This window comes from Falco rusticolus, chromosome 15 (genome assembly GCF_015220075.1).
Source record: "Falco rusticolus isolate bFalRus1 chromosome 15, bFalRus1.pri, whole genome shotgun sequence".
Classification (NCBI taxonomy): Eukaryota; Metazoa; Chordata; class Aves; order Falconiformes; family Falconidae; genus Falco; species Falco rusticolus.
The window spans coordinates 5,789,199-5,811,786 of NC_051201.1; the positions used below are offsets into that span (position 1 = coordinate 5,789,199).

The 22,588-nt window shown below is 40.6% G+C and overlaps 1 long non-coding RNA gene across 1 annotated transcript in view; it reads left to right on the forward strand.

The window, feature by feature from the left end:
• The first annotated feature begins 840 nt into the window (after positions 1 to 840).
• LOC119157825 overlaps positions 841 to 22,588 on the forward strand; it is a 93,030-nt gene continuing 71,282 nt past the window's right edge. The window contains exons 1-2 of the long non-coding RNA XR_005107679.1: positions 841 to 903; positions 21,268 to 21,365. This is a non-coding gene — a long non-coding RNA (uncharacterized LOC119157825). The remainder of the gene's footprint in view (positions 904 to 21,267; positions 21,366 to 22,588) is intronic.

A 22,588-nucleotide genomic window follows, 5' to 3' on the forward strand; every position in this document is an offset into this window, starting at 1 on the left:
CTCTTGAACTCTTGGGTGACATTTTAAAGGCTGGGAGCTTTGATACAGAGCTACCGCTTTAACCAGTGAGACTTTTATTGTGTTTTATGTAGACCCTTAGATAAAACAAGCTACATGTCAAGAAGGTAACGGTGCGGAAAGATCTGCGGGGGCATTCATTACCTGGGGAAGAGCTTGCTGACGGCTTCACCCCCGAAACAGACACAGGACGTCCACAGCCTGGTGGAAAACCTCGAACGCCTGGAAGGATGCGGAGCTGTGTAACCAGTAACCCGGGCACAGCCTCCCCGGGCAGGGGCTGAATGAGCAGGTTGGCAGTGTTTTGTTGGCGTGGATGCGGAGGGCTGGTAGCAATACTGTATTTTTACAAAACCTTTGATTAAAACCTGTTCTGACCTTTGATACCTCGGCCTAGGCCATTTTGACAGTCTGTAAACACGTCCAACAGCAAGTGCGCGCCTCCTCCGGCTGAAACGGCTGTTCCCCAGGCTTGGACGGATCCTGGTGCCCTCTGAAGCGGTGCTGCCGCCGCGGCGTTCCGCACCGCCAGCCCCAGCCAGCACGGCGGCCCGGCACCGGGCGAGCCTCCGCAGCCGGCCGGGGACCGCGCTGGGCACCCTGCGGGGCTTCCCCACGCCAACAGCCACCGGCCGCGTCTCCCCGCGGCCACTACCGGTGCTGCACAGGGCCGGTCTCCGCCGCCGCCCCGCCTCGCCGCCCGGCCCGGCCCGCCGGGGGACGGCAGCGAGCGGCCCGCCGCGCGCGGGAGGGGCGCCGTGTGGCCGGGCCGCCATCTTGGAGGCGGCCTGCCCGGCGCGGTGCTGAGGGCCGGCCGCGGGGCTCGGCGGGGCCGGGTGCTGGCGTGGCGGCCGTCCCCCGGAGGCCGTGCGGTCTGTTCCTCAGGTAAAAGTGACACCCAGGCTCTTCCCTCAGCCAGCCCTTTGGGCTACATGTTCCTACGGGCGGCCCCCGTGCCCTCAAATACTGCAGGGATGCTATCGATCACTTGCTGATGCCAGGTGCTCTTGCACAATCCTACTTCATTTGTAACCCGCTTTCCTTATTTAAATTAACTTGATGTTGTGCTCACAACAGCACTATGGAACTAAGCAGACTGGGCTGGACTTTGCTGTGCCCAGCTGTGAGCAGGGCCCTAGCATGGGGCTTCACATGCCATCACACATCACAGCAGGGGCCGCGCTGATACTTGTCAATAACCTTCTCTGTGGTGTTTGGTAAGGTTATGAGGCTACACCTCACTCCTTTCCACCACCCCCCCCCCCGGCTTTGTAGTTATAGCTATAGTAGGTATTTTAGAAACAGCCATGATGTGACCTAATACAGCATTTCTGTTTTCCAAAGGTCAGTAGGATATTTGAACTGGCTGATGCCCTGGCTCTGGAAGTGGCCAGGAACTTAAGGTTGTCCTCCAAAAAAATTGGCATTGGTGCAGTTTATTATATTAGCGATTCATTTTAGTTAGCGTAGTGGTTGGTTTGTCACTTGTTTTGTATATTCTACAATATTGTAATTAACCAGTGGCACCTTAGACTGTGCAGTTTACGAAATTGACCAGAGCTGTCTTTGTGAATTGAAGATTCCAACTTTTAATTCTTCCCCTTCTGTATAGCTTTCAGAGCTAAATAATTGTGTGGATAGTTTTGCTGTATTTTGGTTTGCTTGGTATTCTAACATTACTGGTGATGAATATATAAAATACTCTGTGTATAAGTAGCGTTAGTTAGCTGTGGTTGCAGGCAGCCCACATAATCATATTAAATCAATATTAAATGTGTGCTACTGAATAGTTGACTTTAGGATGCTGATGGTCCCAATTTAATTTAAACTTCAACCCACTAGTGCTTCCAAAAAACCTCAGGGGAAAACAAATCAAAAAGCAAATCCCCAAATGAGTAATTCCAAATGGAATAACAGATCTTCCGTAATTGGTCCACAGTGGCTTCATTTAGGTGGCTGTACAAGTGTGTGGTACGTGACAGCATGACAATCAAAACCTGGTCACTGTGCACTGTCATACAGCTAGCAGACGGCAGCTATGGAGAATGGGGTTTGAGATAACTTTTTTTGTTATAGGATAATTTGTTTATTTTAACTAGGAAGACAGAAGAGGCTGGCTGGAGTTAATGATATTTGAAGAAAAGATTTAAATACTAGAAGTTTCTTCAGAAAGCCAGTTTGTCCTTACTTTGGTGCAGCTGCGTTGCTGTTGGTTCTGTTTTTCAGGATGGCCAAGAATAGATAGTATGAAGGCCAAAGAAGGGTAGTAACAAGGAAACCTTAAACTTTCCTCTGGAGCTTCTTGGTATTCAAAATGGAAACTCTTAAATCATCTTCTAGTTACAACAGGAGCAAAACGTTCTCCCTTGGAATTTTTTCTGCACTGGGCTTGTGTTCAAGGGCTTCTGTTTCTGTGCCTGGGGCTGTGTTCAAGGTGAGGGGGAAAATGCTGTAGTTGAACTAAATCTCCTAGTTGGGAAGTTGCATATTACTTGCAGGGAGTGGTGTGTCAAGTGGAAGCCAATTCTAGTGTCCAGTACTTACTGGCGATGTCGTAATGTTATCTGGAATTGTTTATTAGATCTTACCACGTGTTAGAAGATACTGGATACAGAAGTTGTGTACCGTATGTTATACTGGGGAAGCAGAAAGGCCATACCTGCAAGTGAAGTGAGAATTCTCCCTTTGAGCAGAATGGCATGAAAGACACCTTTTCCATATGAAAATATCTCTGTTACTGGGTTGAATATCTGGGCGAGAACTTGGGACATCATTCGTAGGAGCTTTTATTTGTGGCTCGATGGGACTTGCATCGTTTGTGGTTATGGAACAACAGGCCCGTTTTAGTGTATTGTGGTGCTGCTAGGTTGAAGTTCCCTCATGTCCTTATACCACAGAAATGGTGCTTAAGAGATGTAGGTCATGCCTGGCAAGCACAGGTCGCGTGAACCTAGGTCTCTGGTGCGTCCTTTCCTTAGCTGTTGCATTGCCTTCCATTTGCAGCCAAGAGGATTCCAGAGGTTGCACGGTGATTCGTGTCTGGTTAATGTGAATGAGTTGGAAGGGGAAGAGGAAAAAGCAATGTACTTTTATTAGTAGTAGTATCTAAAGTATGTTTGAAGTGGTGTTGTGTGTGTGTATGTATATAATCTGTATGTATAAATGCATAAAAATTAGTACAACAGTGAAAGAAAGGAAATGGCAAATACAGCCAACATTGCAAATATGGAAGGTGTATGGTTCTTGTTTTCCTCTGAAGCTGCCTGCTATGTTGAAACCTAGCAGTAATACAACAGTGCAGCCTTAGTGATGGCGTTGACTTTTATTTTGAGGTTCTGATTCAGCATATGAAAATCAAGAGAGAAAAAAAAATGATCTTTCTGTTGTCTTTTGAGACACTGCAAATAGGCATTTTAATTTAGGTGTGTTTGACTTGGCTTTGACAGTGAGAGAAGCTGAAATAGCTTAGCAGCAGCAAGAAGTTTTGAATTATCATCTGCCTCTCTGCTAACCTGCGTTTTAGAATTATTTAAGCTAAGTGTAGAATTATCTTCCGAGTCTTGCCATTCCCAAACAAATCAAATTGCCAATACTAATGAAGGATGCAAATGGTGAACAAATACAGCAAGTAAGTAGACTGCCATTTTTCCGCCCAAGAGAAAGCTGGCTAGTAGATTTGCATACAGACTACACAGATGCTAAGTATTTCTCCTTAAATATGATAATTTCTTGTAACAAATACCTTTGTTTCAATTTGACCGGCAATGACAAATGATGCAAGTTATTTTTGTTGTTGTCATAAACTTTTTTAAGTAATTATGGCTTACTCTCCAAAGTTCAATCACCATATTCTCATCTTCATTTCAGCTTCCTACACAAGTGGTGATGAATAAATGCTTCAGCGTAGACCCTTGGGGTCTATGGTACATTACAGAGATCCAGTATTTAGCAGATACAGAAACAGCCAGTCTCAAGTGTATTGAGACACTTAGATTTTAGTTAGTGATGCCCCCCCACCAAAAAAAACCAACAACAACAAAAAAGCCATGGACTTCACATCTGTGAACTTAAGTTGAGATTCAGTTCTGTTTTTATTTTACAGCTTCCTCTTATCTTTTTAAGCAGAACCAAAACCATGGTTTCAAGTCTCTCTTGTCCTGAGGATTAGATGTATGGCCTTGAAGCTAAATCCAGATTTGGTGGTCTAGGCTTGTGCTAGTTTAATCTTTTTATTTTTTTCCTTTTTTTTTTTTTTTAAATGAAACAAAGTATGAACACCACCTCAGCAGCTGGCCATATAAGCTGCCGTTTCACCATAGCTAAATTAGGTTTCTCAGTTTAAGTGTAAAATTGGTCCTTAGGAAAGGGAAGAACACAAGGTGCTGCCCTGAGACAGTTAGCAGGTGGCAGGTTGACACAGCATTTTCCTCCAAACCTGTGCTGGGCCCCTCAGTCTTGCCTCGAAACCAAGTACTGTTGAGCAGAGACTGCTTATAGCGTAGGACAACAGTTGCATACATATAAAGTGTGTGAAGGAATTGGATTAGATACACTGGTGATTTTTTGTTACAAGCAAGTATGTAGACAGGGAATTTGTAATTGCAGCTGGTCTTCTGTAGAAATTGGTGTAATCTCTAACGTTCTTTTCCCAGCAACATTAGGGAGTTCTTTCAATTAGACATCTTTTGAAATTGGTTTAAAAAACAGGATTCTTCTTAGTTTACAAATAGACCCTGGAGCCAGGCTAGTGGTGTTGGTTTTGCATGGTGGTGGGGAATTGTTTAATTCTCCTTTCTGAGTCCTCTTTCTCTAGGTCAGCAGCCAGCGGTGAGGAACATTAAGTAAAAATAAATCTCCTATTTTTAGTTCAGCTACATAATGTCCTATTTATAATACTGAAATTTCAGCTACTACCTGGCCCCTTTCAGTTCAATTAACCATCTCTCCTCTGTTAGTCCTCATTGCTTTTTTCACACCTGCCCCATTTGATTATTTTGCAGTTTCTGCAACATCCAGATAAATGTTTGCTACTGGTTTCAATGCCTCGTGACTACTGAAAATAAAATACTTTAACTTCATTTTTCTCAGGATGATACATGACAGTCATTTTGGTTTTTTTCCTCTTTTGTGTTGTATAAATTTTAACATGGCTCACCACACTGACAATAGGCCAGCAAGAGGGAGACAAAAAAGAGCATATACAGAAACATCTCATGGCTAGCCAATAAGCTGCCTACTATCTGGAAGTGAAATTGTTAAAAATGTGTTGAAAACCTCAGGATCTAGCTGAATTTCAGGGTTTTGGCAAGTGAAAGATGGCCCTCAGCACAGGACCTTAGGAAGAATGTATTTGTGCAAAAGCAGTTTTTACCCTGTCCGTGGTCTTGGAGATAAGGCAGTAATTGTAACAACAGGAGTAGTTCTGAAATAGATTTTTCAGCTTAAAGAATTAGAAGGAAGTGTTGACAGGCTATGGGGCATGGTTCTGCTGCCATTGTAAGAGTGGGCTTCAAAATGTTAGTATCATTCTGGTTAAGCCAAAACTAATGTAGAATTCCCAGCTGGAAGCACCTTATGGAACCAGAGGGACCCTATTACCTACCAGGAACCAGGCACTGAAAATAACTTTTGTAAAACAGTGTTATTTATTTCCTCCATGTGATGTATCTCTTGAAATAAATGAAATGACTTGTAAACCTACTGCTTTTCAACTGGGTTGAGTCATGCTAGAGACTGATGAGGAGTTGGATGGGGGTGGAGGAGGAGGGAATGTGATTCTGGTAATGTGGAGACCTTGTCATTGTGTGGCAAAGTTTGAGTTTTAAGAGCCACGATTATGCTTGAGAGAAATTTTTGCATGATGTGTATGATACATAATGCCAGATATACTGTGCTGGGCTGGGCTGTATTGGAAACTGAATAAACGGATTGAGCAAGTAGTTAGCCAGGCATGGTCAGTTTGTTCTAACAGAAGTTGCAAAGTCTGATGGCTGGAAACAGCCATTTTTAGGAAAATGGGGAGCTGCTTTAAAAGAGGCAAAAATAATGTAAAGCCATAATCAAAAAAAAAAAAAAAAAAGCAAGCAACAAACCCTGTAACCCATGCTGCTTCACAAAATTCAGTGGCAGAGGTACAGAACACTTTATGTAACCAGATTACATATACAAACAGCTCCGTATTTCATGAAATTTCAGGTATTTTCTGAACAACAACAAAAGGCTATTGTTTCATCATGTCATGTTTCATCTCCTTATTTGAATACAGATCGAAAGAGAATTTCTTCTTCTTAGAAAGCTCTTTTTTCCCTTCTTTAATATGCATGCTTTAATATCAGAATAAAGGATAAGAAAAGAAAAATAAACAAGGTGTAAATAAAGGGAAAAGTCTATATCTTATGGCTGCTCTGTCTCAAAACCTTCATCTGTAGTTGGGTAAAAGATTCCTTTTGCAGCAAAAAAGGCAAGGGTTGGAATGAGGTTAGGTGGGATAAATGTGTAATTCTATTGTTATATTTAGTATTGCAGTATCTGTGAGAGCAGAGAAAGGTGGCAGGGTAGAGACAGGCAGAAGAGGAATATTTGAGGGTTGTCAGTCCCTGCTTGAGGAGAGACCACGTGAGTGAATGAGGTCAACAGAAGGGTAAAAATAGAAAATGTGAAAATGTGGTGGGGTGAGAAGAGCCCCTTGGAAAATGTCCACGATGTATGAAGGGAGGAGGAGGAAGAGGAGACTACTGAATGTAGCTCTGAGAAGAAAGACAGGGAGGAAGCCCACTGGGTATATAACTGTGTACCAAAGTGAAATCAGAGTGAGAGATGGGAAATCTGTGGTGTTAGAGATATCAGTGGGGGTTTGTAAGACATGATGATGAAGAGAAGACAATGCTAGGTCGTGAAGTTTAAAAGGCCACCAGTGATGCCTGTGACAGCGGTTTTAAGAGAAGCTAGGAAATGCATTTCTGTAGACCTGAGGTGGAGACTGTTCTGCACTCGCAACAGCTTCCTGAGTGATGAAATTCCCATTTTTAACCTTCTTTACCTTTAACAAGTTATGATCATTTCATGTCTTGTAACAGACATCCTCCAGCTATTCATTAAATGACTAATATTCTTGCACTTTATACAGTCATAAATAATGTGTGTTAGATGTGACCATTCCTGGCAGAGCTCCAAACTCTGTTTCTGCAAAGAAGCATTTGTTTGCCTTCTACTTAATAACAATCAAGGGAATCAAGATACTGCTATAGTATTTCTTCAAATATTTGGAGTGTTTACTGCAACATAATACATTCGCTAGTTAATGCATTTTCACAAATTATTTTTCTTAACGACAAACACCCACCTCCTTCCTGATCTCTGTTCCTCCATTCACCTTTCACTTTGAGCAGCATCCTTTCCAAAGTGTTCAGCTGGATCTGACCCAAGTACAAATATGCTAAGTTACGCCATTGTTATTTTGTTTTTCCTGAAGTCCCCCCCTACCCCTGACCTGTTTAATGCAAACCGATCTGATACTGTCATCTTGGCTTTGTGGTACACTGTGCATACATTTAGTATAGCCTTTCAATTAGTTTTGTGTATTTAAATTCAGTATCTCTTTTTGGCCAATTTTCATAAACCTTGCAAACAGTTCCAAACTGGAAAAGTTTCAAACCTGTTGCTTTACTATTTTCTAGAGCCTTAAGTGCCAATTTAATGTAGCTACATAGGCATCTGCAATGAAACATCTTTATTTGGAGACTGGGGTAAGATAGGAGAAAAGTAATTTGGAAAACGTGGAATTCAGGGACAGCAAGATATTTCCCGTCATTTATGTTAGAGAAGAACAGTTCACAGAAGGAGTGATAGTTTCAAATATTTTCTTTGAATTAAATAAAAAAAACTATGATCGCTCTAGAGCGTAGAATGTGACAGTAAAATGGGACTACACTGCTTGCTTTTGCACACATGCGTTCTGCCTGCTCTGGATGAAAAGTCATGACAGATAGTGAAAAAAGTGTGTAGAAACAGTTTGCATACCTCTTTAAGGTAGCTAGTACACTGAATGGGATTGAAAATATTTGCCCATAAGCAGAGGGGGTATTTATAAACACAGATGGTGAGTAATTTCTTATGGTGGTATAACTGTTCAGTTCGGGCTTGTCTGTTTCTTTGACACTAACAAAATAGATTGGTTTTGTTCCTTGTGAAAAGGGGCCAGAGCCTATCTGTTGGGTTGTGTTAACCAGAATTATCAAATTAAACCATAACTGAAGTTCAACCAAGAAGGTAGATGATCCACTGCTTTCTGGTAGATGTGAGGAATGTGACTGAAACACTGCTTCGGTTTTTGCTTTAAAAGTCTTGATTTTTTTATTAGTATCCAAAAAATTAATAAGATACAGGAGCAATAAAAATTCCATTTGGTATTTGAATATGTATGAGAAAGAGAAGGCTATCTTAGGAGACAGCTGCAAATAAGAGAGTCTTATTCACAGGAAATTGGGAGCACAGTTCAAAGAATAGATTTAAGAAAGTCAGCAGCATTGAAGCAGCTAGAGAAGAATGTGTGCTAAGAGAATACGATGCTAATAATAAATAGAAATACAATGCTACTGCAACCAGTGATAACACAGAAAACAGTATGTAATTGTCTTCAAATGAGATGAAGATAATGAAGCAGAGATTAATTTAAGCTTGAGATACAAACTGTGGCTTCAGAATCCAGAGTTTGTTCATGAAGTACCTTGGAAACTGAGAGCCTTCGACTTACTGCCTGTTCCTTGAATGGTTTTGTAAAATTAAAATACCAAATTAATTGCAGAGAAATCTGTTCTCCATATTTTGTCTTAAAATTAGGAATCTCAAAAATTATTTCCCATCCCAGCCAAAAATGTTTAACTTTTATTCAGTGAAACTAGTTGGTCAAGAAGCATGAACTTATCTTGAAATTAGGTAACTTGACAGTGTTATGTCTATGATAGCTTACTAGTAATCCAACAATTTCAATAGTAAATTAACAAACAGCATAGTAGCCAACTGTTAAGATAAACCCAGAACACACTGAATTCACAGATTCAGTTGACAGGTAATGCAGTCCTAAAATCCTTGCTCTGCTGAAACACAGTGCGACTAACTGAATAAGTCTACCAGAGAAAGACTTACTGTCAGTGATAATTGAATTTAATAAGGAATAAATAATAAATACTGAGGCCTTTATGATCAAATACAAGTTGTCCTTTGTCTTTGCTATATGCTGAGAATAAATGATTAAAAATATTGCTTGAATTTTATGGTTTGCTACCAGCTATGTTTAGAATTTAAGGTACTACTTTATTGTGTATCCTCCAGGTTTTCAATTCTAAATCTGTTTTTCCTGAATAGATTTGGCTTCTGGAAACCTGAATGATTGCTGTAATTTGCAAGTGCAGTTGTGTAATTGCATTTTGCAAACTAGGTGGTAAAAAATTCATTTTCTGGAAGACAGAACAAGGTATGAATTTATGTTTTAGAAAAGCTTTCTTTCCACCATTCAATATCATGATACCTGTATAAAAATAATAAAACAGCAGTACTACGTGAAGGAAGACATGCATGAACATCTGAGCACATATAGAGAACCTGGTTTTCTTCAAAGGACTGGGGATCCCAACCTCATGAAAATGCCATGAAAGCTTTGGTTTTGAGTGCCGTTCTGGAACTCCTCTGGAGCAAGAAGAAAAACAATGATGAACAGGCAGGACTTGTAGAAGGTAGACCCCAAAATCTGTGTGTGATGCTTTAAACATCAAGTTCTTTGCTGGTACATTCTTGCCCTTTCAGCTGAAACGGTGTGGAACTCCTGAAGACTGGCCTGGGATTCTTGAGTGCTCTGCTGTCCAGGACACTTTCTAATCTGCATGACATTCCCTTGCCCTTTTTCCTATCTTTAGACCCTTTTGGGGAGAAAAAAAAAATAAATCTGATTCATATTGTGGATTGCTGTTTCTGCATGGAGATTTTGCATCCTTGCGCTCGTGGCTCCAATGCAGTAAACTTGGAATGAGAAGGCAGCAAAGACTTACTTGTCCCTCTTGTCCCAAATGCTTAGTCATTAAAATGCACCAGCCTTAGAGAATTTTACATGTGAAAATTTTGTCATATTGTGAGGCTGTAATATTTCTGAAGTGATTGAAGTGAGGCATGGTAAAAAGCCACTGCACCAGGAAAGCTTCCAGTTGGTTAAGTAGGATGTTTCCCTCAAGAGTAGTTATGAACTTGGTCTGTTTCTGCAAACCCTTTCTTGCCACTAATTCACTTTCACATATGTGTAAGTAGGACTTGTCTGTTCTAGTGTTGGATGTCCCAGGCTTTAAAGGTTCTACCTTCATTGAATAAGTAGAGAAAAGCAATAAAATTAACAGGTATATGTCTATTCAGCTGTGGAAAAATCCAGTTGCGCCGTCAATTTGAGTGATGGCTTTGGATAAAAAATGATTGTATTTATCTTCCTCTCCATCGTCATCTTCGCTGTTAAAGGAAAGGCGAGTAGATACTGTTTCTCTGCTGGTAGTGTTCATGGCAGCATAGAAAATTAGCTTTAAGTAGGTGCATTTCTGAAACATATATTTTTTAGTCCATGTCACAGATTGGAATTTATTGGCTGTTGTGATTTTAGTTGCCAGTTAAGATATTTTTGTGTTTTATCCTTGGGACCTTTGTCACAGATGCCTGTGGCTCATCAACAGGTGCTCTGTGCATGTTTTGCATGGTAAAATTTGGTACAAAAATTAGGCTTGTACACAACCTCCTATTTGTCATGCTTTTTTGGTATGAAATCAGAACTGAGCCATGATTCTAAAAGTTGTGCTGTTTGAAGATGGTTAAAGTGAATCATACAATCTATTCTATGCAGAAATAAAGCAGATAAAGACCCTCTTCACTTACTGCTCTGTCAAGTTCTTGATTAATGATGGCACGTTAAGAAGAGGAGAAACATGCTATTCATTGTTTCTTTAGTGTTAACGTAAAGCAGTTACTCTTGATTGGAATTTGAAACAAACAGTGATGTTTAGGGAATTCTACCTGTCTTGATATACTTAGCGCCTCTGAAACTATAATTTTCATGCATTCTCCTGAATGTTATCCTCTTCTAAACTCTCTTAGTTTTGGCCCTTTCCCCTTTTTCTGTGTCTCCATTACAGTGCATAAACATAAATAAACACAAATTAAGCTATTAAGAAGCTTTTGATGCAGGTATGTGCAGTAGGAAACTTTCTCTCTTGCCTGACCCTTGAAGAATTGCATAAACATTGTGATGTTGCCACTAAGACTTTCTAGACTAATGTGATCCATTTTGGTTTTCAAGCAGAATGCAATGATCTTTGAGTTTCCTCTTGCTACTTTTTCTTCTGACATTTTGCTGTAATTCTGGAGAAGGAGGAATAGGAGCCCTTTTTAGACAAATCCCCACAACTCCCTCTGAAGGAGAGTTTCTCCTTTTCCCTCAAATGTGCACATTTTACAGGCTGATTAACCTTTAAGACAGACACAACTTTTCTTGTGCAATGGTGCATAAGGTGCATAATGGTTGAGGCCAACCCTTACAACCTTTCTGCTCTTACTAGGTACGAAACTTTAATAAGCAAGTGTTAGGTCTGTTGTGCCTTGGCTGTCTGTCTTGGTGCTGTTCTCTTTCCCAGTGTATCTGTAATCTTGGTTACAGCAGCTGTTGAGGCATGTTGAAATGATCAATGTAAACTACTGTCACTGCTGAAGAAACTGTGTGTGGCTGTGGTTTGCCTCCGTGACAGTCTCTCCCCTAACACGTGTGCTGCTTCCAGACGTGTGGGGTACCAAGCCAGGTAAGCTGTTTTCCTTGGGTAGCTGTGTATCATGCCTGTTTTCCCCCTACTTTTCCCCGAGCTGGCAGTGATTCCAGAGGCAACAAAGCAGTTCATTGACAATCATCCAGGAAGAATTGCTTTGTTTTCTTTATTAAACTGTGAGTTTATAAGACAGAGACTGGAATGGGCTTAGTTCTAGTAAGTTAGAACAGCCTAGAGGGTTTTCTGTGCTAAACCAGCAATCTCCTGTGTACCAATGGTAACATCCCTACTGCAGTGTAAATCGCTGGGTAGCTCAGCATACCTTGTATTTAGCTGAATATAAATAAACAGCAGGATACTTGAAAGAAATAACACTCCAGAGAAAACACAATCCTAGTGCAATTAGAGCATTTCTATTTAGATAATTGCTCACTGAAATTATAAGCTTGGATCTAATCCTCAAAGGATACAGAAAATTGGCAGTTCCAGGATGATCTGCTTCTTTCACTCTTCCCCCCCCCCCCGCCCCCCCCGAATATCTTTGTTTCTCAAACCCTAAATGCTGATTTTTTTTGTGTCTTTTTTTCCTGCTGTAGTGAGAGTGATACTGAAAATGACAAAATAGCAAAGGATGCCCTGGAGATAATCTAGTTTTTGAGGGAATCTGTGTACAGGAGTGATAACAAGCATGGTAATTTACTGCTGCTTGAAAGGAAAACATGACCTCATGCAGTTACAGAGGGGCTTGCCCTAATTATGGGTGCAGACAGGGTGGTCACTAGGGTATTGGTGAGACAGGCAGTAATCTCCACAAACAAGTATTTACCTCGATGAGACTGTTTTCTCATACTCTCTTTTTTATAGGACTATGCTTTTTGTGACTATTTTTTTCTATTTCTAAGAACTGTAGCTTGGTGCTTAGGCTAGAACGTAGAAGTAGAATTTTGTTCCTGACTATCCTATTGACTATGGATGTGAGTTTAGGCAGGCTAACTCCATCTCTTTGCATCTTTTCTCATATTCGTAAAGTGTGGATTACTAGCCATGGGCAGAATGCTTGGAGTTACTTCACATAATTTGTTTTCTTTCATTGCTTCTCTGTTTGTTGATTTATTTCTTTTTCAATCCTTAAATTTTCTGTTAATCTGAGATCCTTCAAAACCAAAAAACTGAGGGTACAAAGAGACTTCCCTGTTACACTACTCAGAATAGTGCTCTGAAAAAACAGTGTTTTGGCCAGAAAGAAACTATTTTTAAATACTGATACATAAACCAAAACTCCCCTGTAATCAATGTCACTGCTTTGTTCAGTTGTGTTTTCTTAAATGTCTCTTCAGTTCTCTGTTTGCCATGCATTCTATGAGACATATTTGCACTTGCATTTATAGAAACACTTGCTGCCTTGAACACTTGCCAAAAAGTAGATTTTTAAGGATGGAACTAGAATAAAGATCTTGGGGTATGTTGCAGTTCATAAGACTAAAATCAGAAGGTTTTAAAAATAACATTTCACCATATTAATTACTGACAAATGATTGAATTAGTTGGTAAAGCAAAATATGAAGCCAGTGAAGATGTGTAGGAAGTACCCTTACTGGTATTGAAAACTGGCTATGTATTTATTAGAATTAGAAGATTCCAGATCAGAAAAATTAAATGTTGCCCCATGTATGACTTAGAAATACTTATTGGCTAAAGGAGTAAAATGTGCCTTGAAATAGTTTTTCCTGTGTGCAATTTTTTCTGCATATTCGAGAGCTCAACTCTTTTTCACAAATATATGAAGAAATGGGTATGTATCCATATGCAGTTTCTGTGCACTAGGCCTCTTCCCCAGCTTTTTAACATTTAAAGGGAAAAAGTGTGGGTGTTGAAGTATGGGGGCAGTTTCAGAAGGCACTCTCTAAATGGTATGGGATTGTGTCATTCTGTCTCCTAAAGTACATCCTCAAACCGTCATTTACTTCTTAATCCTACTTTTGAATAATGAATAATCATCTAATCTCTTCTTGGTTCTCCGTGTAACTTCCATTGCTGAAGAACAGCTTTCCACAGCCATGGAAAGGCACTCTGACTTTCACTCTTCAGGACTACTATGACTTAGATTGGCAAGGGCTTGCTCTGCTCTGTTTTGAACAAGCCTGCAAGGTCTGGGTGCAGGAGGAAGAGATGAAACTGTTTGTTTTTCTTTCCACCCTAGAATGTAATGGCATGTATCTGTTCCAGTCTCTAGCATAAAGTAGAAATGATACAGACTAAGCCTCTGCCTCAAAGGACTGTTTTTATTGATTTGCAATTGGTAAAATACAGCAACAGTCTGCTCAGTATCCTCCCTGTTCATGGTCTGTTTGACACTCCCAAATGGGTGCAGTGTAAAAGCCACAACAATTGAGGATTCTTCTGAGCTGAGTAAATGCTTGTTGACAAATTTCCTTGATTTTAATTTTGAATCATGCTCTTAGATCAGGGCACAGCAGACTTAATGGCTGATGAAGTCATCTACATTTTCCTTTGTTGTTTGTGGTCTGCTGAATGCCCACTTGTATTACTGCAGGACACAAGTTTATGAAGTTGATGTGTTGTTATCAAAGCTTTTTAGTGTGGCCATTATACACCTCTTCCCCCCCCCCCCCCCCCCCCCCCCCCCTTTTCTTTAGCAGCCAGCCATCTGCAAGAGCTGTTTATTGTATCCAAATGATTGTGATAGGGTTCAGTTAGGATATAAACAATAGCAGAGCTGGTTTCATTAGCAAAGGGCTTGCAGAATCAATGTTTGGGTCTGATTCCTCCATTTTTAAACTTGTATCAGTAGAATTCATGTTTAAGTGGTTAACTTCTGATTTACTGGACCTCAAGTGAAAACATAGAGGTCCACAGACTGACACTATTCACATTGATGGGAAACCATTTATATTGCTGCCAAATTGTTGGGGTTTTTTATTACAGTGGCAGTGAATAAAAGCCAGAATAAATCATAAATTTCACTACCTATAATATGTGAGAAACTGAAACATCTTATAGTAGCAGCCCTAAACTAATTCACAGCAGTCATTTATCTTCATTGTTTTCTACAGAGATTGGCTGAACATTTTTAATACACATAACTTTATATGGGCACCGATTATAAAATTTTCCCTTTCTTAGTGTTAAAACACTCTTCACTGATTACATAGTATTTGTCCCAGAGAGGAAAAGAGTAGAAGGGTTCCCATGTCAAATTTTTATTGCTGTAGCTTCTCAAAGAATATATATATATAAATAAAATCTCATGAATCTGAACTTAGGCTGCTGGATTTCTGCAAGGAGTATATCACAGATGAAGCAGGGTTTCTCAGGGGCGGGGATTATACCTCATTACTTGGGAAAGTTAATTGGTAGTGCAAACCTCACAGAAGCATCTACATCTACAGACACAAGATACCTGAGCTGTCCACAATAGCCTCTATTTCTAGCCTTAGAAAGGAAAAAGGGGAGAGGCTTGTGCACTTAAATATTAAGAGTTTAACTAGGGTGAGTCTGTAAGCTGCTGAAGCAAATGATTCTACTTGTTACTGAATGCTGGCAGGAATCACGTTTACACCTCATCTCATGCTACACTACTGTTCTGCCATGCAGTTTTTAGATTGAATGCTACTGGGGGGAGGGTCAGTGTGCACAGCATAGAGGAGCATATGCATGGAGCATGGTATGTGGATGTTCAGGGAGGGAGTTTACCACCAAAACAGCTGCAGACTTCTCTGTGTCATCAGATTCCTGTGAATTCATGTGGAAGACAGTGGGACTGGAAGGCAGCGGCTTGCCTGTATGGAACATACACAAAGATGGGAGTCAGAGGGACTTGGACTCAAGAGCGTCTTCTGTCATATCATATAAAAGGCTGCCTGATACTTATAATAATGTACCTGATTTTCCATTTGCATGGACCTTTCTGAAATACAGTTTACTTTTCCTTTGAATCTCCTTTAATACATGTGTTGGTATTGTTACTGGAGTGAACAGGGGCCTTTTATTTCTGTACGTCTGTGGGGAAGGTCCCCTGCTCTGTTTAGCATCCAAGCTGAATGGATATTAAAGCTGGTGCTGACAATATCATGTCATCACCAGTTCTCTGGAACAGGGCTTGTGCTCATCACTATGTTGAGTGTTTCTTACAGTACTGCATTCTAGAAGGCAGAAAATTACCGGTGCAGGAAGGAGGCTGGATTCTGTGCGAAAATAAAAGCAGGATTGTGTTAAAATAAGACAATATTTGAAATGTCAGCAGAGGCTTTTCAGCATGTACTGCTGTAGCTGTTGTTGCCTCTTAGAGACAACTGGATATTATATGCCTGGAAAGTCTGTACCAGTTTTCAACGTTTCTATAATTTTTCTTACTGGCAGTGGTTAGCACATATCCATACCTAAAACTGCACTAAAAATACCCTTTCTCATTATAACTTGTCCAGTCAGAAGAATAACTGCTGATTCAGGCAGGTTTTGGGACACATGGACTGCATTGTGACTAGGTAGTTTCAAGAAATGGCAGGGAATGGCACTGTGTCATGGCACCAGCAACGCTGGCTCAGGCTGCAGCTAAGGGTTTTCATTAATTTGTCCAGCAGTTTGTACCTGTGCATAGTACAGGTAGGACATCACTAAATCAAAAAGGTTGCTTTCACAGGGACGGATTTATTGAGATGGGATGAAGGGCCAAGAGGGTTGCTTCTTGCCTCTCTCCCTACTCTGCATTGCCTGGTATGCTGACCCACATCCTGGGTCACATAAGCAAGAGCGGCTGTGCAATTCATCCATCCAGACTACAGCTGTTTCTGCTTTTATATCATCTCACAATACTGCAGAGGTTCTTGGGCTATGAACTGAAGCTCGTTTCACTGAGCTAGTGGAAGATCTGCTGCTCCCAGAAATGTATCTTTACCAGAGGTTTCTGTATTGCAACAGAAGCTGTGTGAATGCTCCCTAAGCAATTCTACCTACTGGTGTTAATCTGCCTTTGCTGGAGGGTACTGACCTAGTGGATAATGATGAGAAGGTAGAGATGAGTGAAGACTTCAGCTGAATCTGGCAAAGATGTCTATCTGTGGTTTCCAGTAGTTTGTGGACAGGTGACTGTCTTCTAGCCCTACCGGTAGAGCTACTCTGCAACCTATTTCTGTGAAATTCAAGAACTCCTCTGCAGTATTTCCTGTAGCCTGTCAGATTTGGCTGAAACATTTGAGGCAGTGCTCACACAGTGTGTCTGAGGAGATGGTGGCAATGGCATTGTGTTGGAGCATAAAAATTCCTTCTAGGGTTGTGGGTGTTTACAAGGTTTGAGATGCTCCCCTGTGTAAGCAGCGGTAGCCTGTATTAGTTCACACCAACAAAAAATGTAGCTTGTAAACATGGAGAAGCAGGAAAAGCAGATCAGAATGAGGATACAGGTGCTGTCAGTGTTTTTTCTCCTTTGTGCCATTTAGTCCAGGCTTTCTTCTTTGCTGTTCTCTCTAGTTGCCTGTTCTTTGGGACAATAATGCAGAATTTGAGAGTTTTGGTGTTAAAATATAAGGTCAGGACTAGCCAGCATATGAAGAGAGATAATGTTGTTATGTCCCAGCAATAATAAGGGGCCTGGGAGAGCTGAAGAAATGAAGAAATGCCTTGCCACATTATCTTTTCACATCTTCCCTCCTCTCAGCTTGCTCTGACTCTCACAGCCATGGTATAAAGGCTCCTATGCAGAGTTATCCATTGGTAAGTGTAGGAAACCAGCTGGGGGGAGTAAAGAGAAAGGGAATATTGTACGCTATGGTCTCAGTTATAAGGCTTCAATGATTTGTTTGCCCCAGGACCTAAAACAGCTTGTGGTCTGAGAGCTGAGGTTGAGCTGGAGTTCTGTGCTTTGGGGGACACACAGATCAATAAGTGCGTGTTGGTAACAAAGGAAGACCTGACCCTTGGCTGTCACTTCCATCTGGCAGCTGGAGGCCAGGGAAGGATTTCTTGCAGTGGGGGAAGGGACTGGTTGGTTCTGTAGAACTACAACATGGCTCTTGCTGCTGGCAGGGGCCAGTGACTGAGAGTGGCCAATCCTGATTTGAATCACTGAACTGATATTTCACAGCCAGTCCAAGTCAGATTGTCTTTCTTTTTTCCCTTATTGCTTTTGTGTGTTGATCATGAGCACTGTACTTGCTCTGGTGTAAGCACCAGCAGCTTTGAAGAACTCTAGAGGAGGAAATGCACACAGGGTCACGTAAGCATGCACACACACACAGAAGGAAATCAGGAGTCAGCAAGGCAAGGAGGAGTCAGCAACAGAAAGTGATAGAAGTGTAGGAAGGAGTATCATCTTGAGGAAATCTTATTAGAGGTCCCCTATTCATCGCATACATGTTTTAGTGATCAACCCAGTGAAAGGTTTAGTAATCTTACAGCAAAGAAGCAGAAAAGGAGGAAATTCTAGACAGCGTATTTTTTTCTTGACCAACCAAGCAGTGTTTGGATGAAGCAGACCTTTATTGTTCTGAAAATAAAATAGTGCTCAAAGCCATATTTGGTTTAGTACTTTTCATTGCATCATTAAAAAACCTAGCATCTGCCCTGAAGAGCTTACAGTAGACAAGGCAGAAGAATAAGGAAGCATGTGAAATGATGAGTATTATAATTTTTCAAACAGATGGAATAAGATCAGTAATTTGTGAGACTGTCCACAGCAGGTATTTTTTTGGGAGTGAGTGTTGTTTGAAGGGGTTACTTCCATCAAGGTCAGAGAGTATGTTGTTCCAGGGCACTGTATTTGTCAAGTGCCTAGACTGCCAGGGGTACACGGATCTAGTCTTTGTTGATTGTCAGTTGGCTCAAGCAGACTAACCCTAAGGGATCTGTTCTCCTGTCCTCTGGATGTTATTGATCCTGCTTGTACTGCTACTTGTGCATGTTCTTTCAAGGTGTTGTTAGGCTCTCTGAGTAATGTATTTCTGGCTTAATAGTAATATTTTGGCGCTTAAAACATTTTATTAGCTAGCCAGCTTTCAAAGAATGGGAATGAAATAACATTTCTGGTATGTTACACTAGGAGTTAGGACACGTAGTTAAGCTATTCTGGGTATGTGGTCCCAAAGGAAAAGATTCATGTTCATGCTGGAATGAGAAGCGCTTGGAATCCAGGTACGGAGCCAGGGAAGGGACTGTCTTGCACTGTAATTGACCACACGGCCTGACAGACCACATACAGTGCTTTATTTGCTAGTTAAATCACCACAGCTATACGAGGGTCTGACAGGGATGGGCTGTATGGAGGATTCACCTCCATGTGCCATCTCAGTGTGGAAGTGATCAGCCATGCCTTCTTGGGTCTCATCAGTTACTACTTGTGTCGGACCTGATGTTTCTGCCATCAGGGACTGTTACAGAGATGATTGCTCAGACTTTATCTTCTGTAAAAAAAAAGATAATCTTGCAGTGTTCTGCACGGAGCAGTTTTAGTGAATGGGTTAAATTCGTCATTGCAAAATTTACCCAGAATGCATTAAAGCATGTTAGGTTTGTGAAAAAAGACGAATGCTGCATGGCGAGATAGTTATCCACGCAGTGGGCAGGAGGAAATTGAAGAGCTCTGAGAGTTTTGGTCTGAGCCAGTTGCCATTGTGATGCAGAAATGCAGTTGCCCTATCTAAGGTGTAATTAGCTTTTAGGTTAATTTTATAGTGCTCTTGAATTACCTTCTCTAAAATACGCAGCAATTCTCCTTTTTTTTTGGTGGTTTTGTTTCCACAAATTAGAGACTACACATTAAACAATGCTCTAACATGTAGAAACACACATGCACTCTCACATTATTTTTTTGGGTTTTTTTTTTTGTTTTTTTCTTTTAACCAAAGAAACACTGGAACACAGACATAAACCTAAATGCAGGACAAATGTTGTAGTTATTATACGTATAAGCAATAAGCATAATTTTGAATGTGGCAGTATTATCTGTTGTGCTCCAAAGCAGAGAAACTACATCTTTTCTACACTGACAGAAGCAATAGTAAAAGTTAAAACATCATTTCTCAGTCCTATAAACCAAACTGACTGATGTGCTGTCTGCTGAAATATACATTGCCTCAAAATTGATGCTGCTGTTATTTTTTATATGTCTAAACTTTTCACGATTTGTCTTCGTCAAAGACATAAGAAAGAGGTGGGGGGAAGAGATTCCAAGCATCTGCCCATAATGAAGGATTCTTTTTATTCTGTATTTCAAATCTTTCTTGATCAAACCCGTGCCATTCTATGAACTGCTTCTTGAGAAGGAGAAATAGTTTTTAGCCTTGAAGACAAGAATTAAACAGCTTGCCCTAGAGGGCTCTAAAACTAATAGCAAGGATGAACGCTCTCGTAATTATTCATTCTGGAGTTTCTGGTTTGGAAAATGTAAAGTAAAACAATCTGGATAGTCTTTCTAAACGGTTGCACAGTAATAAAAGATTTTCTTGCCATGAGGATAGGAGATCTTTATTCTAAAGGAGAGGAAGACCTGGGATAGTTTAAAACTGTCTTGCAGTAGCCTTAGTTTATCCTTTTTTGGGACCTTCTCTTCTGTGTTTTATCTGTCAAAGAGGAAACAAAATGTTTCTCATGTGAAATAAATTAACCTTCCTTCTCTCTTCCATTTACATACTGAAGATAAAGCCATAGCTTTCTTGTTACTTCAGGGTACACCAAGGTTGCAGCTGAAGAGGGCCTTCCTACTTTCCTGCTTCTCCCAGTTTTTCCCCTGTTCAATAAAAAAATCATTATTTGTCTGTTTAGCATCCTGTGATGCCTAAAGGGGACAGTTAAGTGCTGTTGCTTGCATGAGGGAGAGGATGAGTGGATTGGAGCGGGAAAGGCAGGGGATGCATTGCCAGCTTTCATCGGTCTAAATTTTTTCTAACAGATTGAAGAGGCAGGCCTGTGCTAATCTGGTTTGTTTTGGCTGAAGTGCGTTTGGTGCCAGTTAAAGCGAACAGCTGAGAGCTGCTCTGAAAGGGGTGGTAACCTCTGCAGCTGAATTGGTGATGAACATCTGGGGATAAACCTTTTCTGCTAACACAGCTATTTGCAAATTGGGTGTTTGTCCACACCCTTAATTTCTTCTTTCTGCAGAGCTGAACCAAGAAGCCAGTAAAATAAATGGCTGCGCGCAAAACCCTTCCATACCATTTGGTGCTGAAAGCTCTGCCTGTTAATTTCTTGTTACCTCTTATCCTTTCCTGTTTGGCCGGTATTTTAGTTTATCGGAATTAAGAGCACAAGGAAGTTTCACTATGACATATCTCAGGAAAATATATTTGAACATACCGCCAGTTAAAGGACTGACAGAGATCTTACTTCACAGTGTCAAGAAAATTTTGAGAATATATTGCTCTTTATTTTCTTTTTTCCCCACTAGCTGAATGACTGATTACTTCAGGAATTAATAGCCCCACCTTCCTTCTCTTCCCATCTCTTGATCTAGGCCGCTGAGGATCTGCAGTAAGATAAAGCAGAGAAAAGCTGGTGGCAGAAGCTGTGTTTTGTGGTTCTGCTGATCTGGTGTCCTTAATTCTTAATCAGGTATTGTTTAACAACCCATGGCATTATTTTAACAGAAAAGATTAATTCAAATTATAGCAAAGCACGAACTCTTCTTTTCTCCAGCCCTACCACCGAAAGTTTTGGAGGAAACCGAGGTATGAATGAATGCTAGGTCTCTCCACAGTGCTGAGCTGTTCAGCCAGAAGCTAACTGAAGCTACCATTTGCCTCTGCTCTGGAGTGGCAGTTGTTGGACAGCTGTCTGGGTATCCCAGTCAGCTCTGTGACACTTCCATGCATAAAAAACCTGTTCCATTTTTAAAGATTGGGAGCAGTGTCCTTAAACAGCCATAAATGAAGCCTATACCTTTATGTGGCATGGCCTGTGGGTGTATAGCATGTACTACTTAAACTTTGAATTCTTGATCCTGTTAGAAGGCAAACCAGTAGCCAATCTGTTATGAAAATTGTTATTATGAAAACTGTCATTGAGAGAGTTCAGTACACACAACATAAAACATGGTTAAGGGAGGTAAAAAAATTGACAGAAGGATTTTCATAGGTCTTCATCTTCCTCATCCTCTTTGTTTTCACTGTTTTGTTCTTGGTTTTCTTTCTCAGAAAATACTGTAAAATGTCAACAGCACAGAGCCTGGAACTGAAAACTTAGATAACTGATTATCTAGTACAGCAGAAAGTGAGGTATTAAAATTTATGGAAGCAAGTATCTTTTACCAAAGCAGAATCTTTTATGCAGATCATAGCAGCTGAAGTTGGTTATTTAGCCTTTCAGAGAGCTGGTTTGTATTTTGTGATGGGAGATTAGAAGCGTTACTGAAATGTGATAAAAATCAGATGCATGTTCTGAAATTAACAACACTATTTCATCTGACTGCTTTGTTTTTTATAGGGTTCAGTACCTACAGCAGTGTAGTGCACACTAGAGGACCTTCAAAATGAAAGCATCCTAGATTTGGTATTTGTATCATGACCAAGGGAAAAAATATTTCAGTACAAGTATATAATGAGCAAGATTCTCCACGGATGTAAATTATCACAGTTCCATTGCTTTTAGTAGATCATGGTATATAAATACAACTTGCGGATCTTCTTCTTAATGATATTCCTTACAATATTTGATGCCACCAATATTTATGTCTATCTTGCATCCATGATAAACTAAACTTACAAATGTCTGCATTAAAAAAACCCATCCAACCAGAAAAATGTTATTTGAGCGGTTTGTGAGAGGTGAAATAGCCA